This window comes from Rattus norvegicus, chromosome 8, assembly GCF_021556685.1.
Source record: "Rattus norvegicus strain SHRSP/BbbUtx chromosome 8, alternate assembly SHRSP_T2T, whole genome shotgun sequence".
In the NCBI taxonomy this organism is placed as follows: Eukaryota; Metazoa; Chordata; class Mammalia; order Rodentia; family Muridae; genus Rattus; species Rattus norvegicus.
This window is the reverse complement of record NC_141541.1, coordinates 12,036,379-12,039,123: the sequence shown is the minus strand read 5'-3', so window position 1 is coordinate 12,039,123 and position 2,745 is coordinate 12,036,379. Positions and strand designations below refer to the sequence as shown.

General features: G+C 40.0%; 1 long non-coding RNA gene across 2 annotated transcripts; it reads right to left on the bottom strand.

Moving 5' to 3' along the window:
* Positions 1-289: 289 nt before the first annotated feature.
* LOC102547871 (uncharacterized) lies at positions 290-2,539 on the bottom strand. Of its 2 annotated transcripts, XR_015627055.1 has the most exons (3): positions 2,388-2,539; positions 2,039-2,171; positions 290-1,281 (listed from the first exon to the last, which is right to left on the bottom strand). It is a non-coding gene; the product is annotated as an uncharacterized LOC102547871 (long non-coding RNA). The 2 variants fall into 2 exon arrangements; XR_015627056.1 differs by lacking the exon at positions 2,039-2,171.
* Between the last annotated feature and the right edge of the window lie 206 nt (positions 2,540-2,745).

The following is a 2,745-nucleotide window of genomic DNA, read 5'->3' as shown; positions in this document are numbered from 1 at the left end:
ACATAATTATTTAGTACCCATGGTGAGACAAACACAAAAGCCAAATTGCCTAACCCATTCATTCCCCTATCAGATTGGTATCAGTCTCTCTGTCTCTGTGTGTGAGATAGAAATAAATTACATCTATTTTCTTAGCAAATTCCACAGCCTTTGAGTGAAGTAACACAATGTAAGGTAAAGAATAGGTAACTCAGAGAACTGAATTTCACTAATGTACAGTAGAAAATGGAACAAGAGACCCAGCCAATAGCGAATCTATATTTGGGTCACACATAGAATTACATTTAAATAAAGATTCAATTATTTATTACTTATATGACTTATATGACAGTTGGTAAGTTCCCCGCTGTTCTGCATTTGGATTGGAAGGAGAAAATTTAAAAGAATTACCTGAAGCCCAAATAGACATTGCCTGTCTTCTTGTTTAGTTTTATATTAATGCAGAGAAAAAGCTGAAATAGTCGATGTACAAAAATGAAAGTCCATCTGGGCTCACAGGTTCTTGCGTTTTGTCCCATTATCAATTATTCCCATTGCTCTTGGGCTTCTACTCAGGAGTGGGGTCAATGGTAAGGAGTTCTGTTCTTCAGGCCTGGCCATGGCCATCTTGAAATCATAGATGTGATTACTTGCAGGAGAGCCTCACTAGTTACTCTGCCACACAAACAGAGAGGATGGAACGCAGACACTCCTGAGACTCCAGTCATTGATTTCTTCTGCAGCCCAATGTCCTACAGCTGCATGTGATGGTATGCCGGCTAGTATGGTCTTGGGAGATGCTAGAGTATATAGTCAGTGGAAGGTTAAGTGACGATGTGACTCCATCTCTACAATTTTTATGAGGTCATCATCATAAAAATTAGGTGGGATTTTTCAGTGATGCAGCTGTCTTGTGGGCCCCTTCACTCCTCTAAGCATTCTTCTTTAAGTAAGTCTAGTAATCATTGACCCATTATGCTGAACATAGATGTAATTATTTCCTTAATCTGTCATTGGCATACTTTCTGAAGTGAGCAGATACTTGTTTGTGTCTTCCAAGGAAAAGATCACACAGTATAACACATTCTGTCAGAAGGGTGAATAGTGAAATCATTAATTTCATGGCCAGGATGTGAAAGAGCTGATGGGAAGAGCCTGGGTCCAATTATTCCCTTTTACGTCATATGCCCAATAAGGCCTCTCACTAGACTCTATATCTTGAAGGTTCCATTGTTGTCCACACAACTCACCACTCTCGTAACCTGGACCTTCAAAGGATATTCCAGATTCAAGTTGTAGCATCTATGGAAATTAATAAAATATTTTAAGAGTTTGCCTTTGAATTCGGTTATTTATAGTTAATTTCATCTGAAAGCAAACTCCCATTTAGCAGAAGCAGCTTCCAAGACACTCTGGTGAAGAACTATCTCCCTTTATAGTGTCTCCTAAAGACATCTTTCTTGTTATTGTGGGTCACACGGACAAAAATCCTGTGCTGTTTTCCTCTAAAAGTGCATCTTAAAGTGAAAATAACACTTAGCTCTTCCATCAAGCTGTGTCAATGTAGACACAACTTTGAGTATTGATCTCAATGACAGCAAAGAAATATGTTCCCACTTCCTTCTAAGGAAGATTTATTTGTCTTATAAACATCCATGGTTCATCATTATAGTTCCTCTTTAAAAATAAATATTCTTTACTCTTGAGGGTTTTATACATATGTACAATGAAACATTATTGTATCTGCCCTCATTTCTTCCTTCAACTTCCCAACATGCCCTCCTCACACAGCAGCTATTACTACTTGAACAAGACCTGTATAAGATCAAGCTAGCCAGAGTTCTGGCATAGATAGCGCAGGTGCTCTCCACGCCCTGCACCTTACTGAGGAGCTTTTAGTACATCATAGCTACTCCTGAAGTTAATCTTACTCCTTTCTTAGGGTGTAACCATTGGTAGGTATCCTGTGCTCTTGTGCATGCCCCCACCTCTTCACACACATGGGCAGTACTAATTATTAGTGGCTATATTTTAAAAACAAAGTTCTTATAAACATCACCTCCCAAAGGAGGAAGTCTTCAATCACAGACAACAATGGGTCCTGAGTGCAGAGAAAAAGAAGCAAGTCTTGACAAGGGCTGCCATGGTGGTGAGGCTAGCAGATAGCAGGTGTCAGATTTGTCTGGAGCAATCTGGCAAGAGAAAACTGTGTGAAGAATCCAGGCAGGTATGAGAGTGACAGAAGGAACCATTTTTTAAAGAGGATGTGCATTGAGGTGAGGGACACTGTAAAAGGCTAGATGGCTTAAGAAAGGATGGCTAGGATTAACAAGGATTGACTAAGCAAAAACTCAGTGCAGTTAGGATGCTACAATAAAATTCATAAACAACAGAAATTCACTTCTCACATTTCTGGAGATTAAAAGTCTTAAATGTGGGTAGATTAAGCATCTGGTGGAGCTGGTCTGTGGCTATAACTCTTCGTGGCTCCTTTTACCATACTGATCCCATTTGCAGAAGCAGTACTCTTATGACCTAACCACTCCCCAAAGGGTCTGCCATGTAGAGTCTGCCTACCCCTAGCATCACTGTAGGAGCTATTATGATGTCAGCATATTGAAGGCACACACATTCCATGTATGTCATTCATGGCAGGCCAGATCCTTTATGAGGTTGTGATTGTAGGAATGAGTATCCATCTTCTTGTGTGCATATACCTCCTGTCTCAACTATGACCTGAAAACTTGCTGGGCCCAACAGATATAT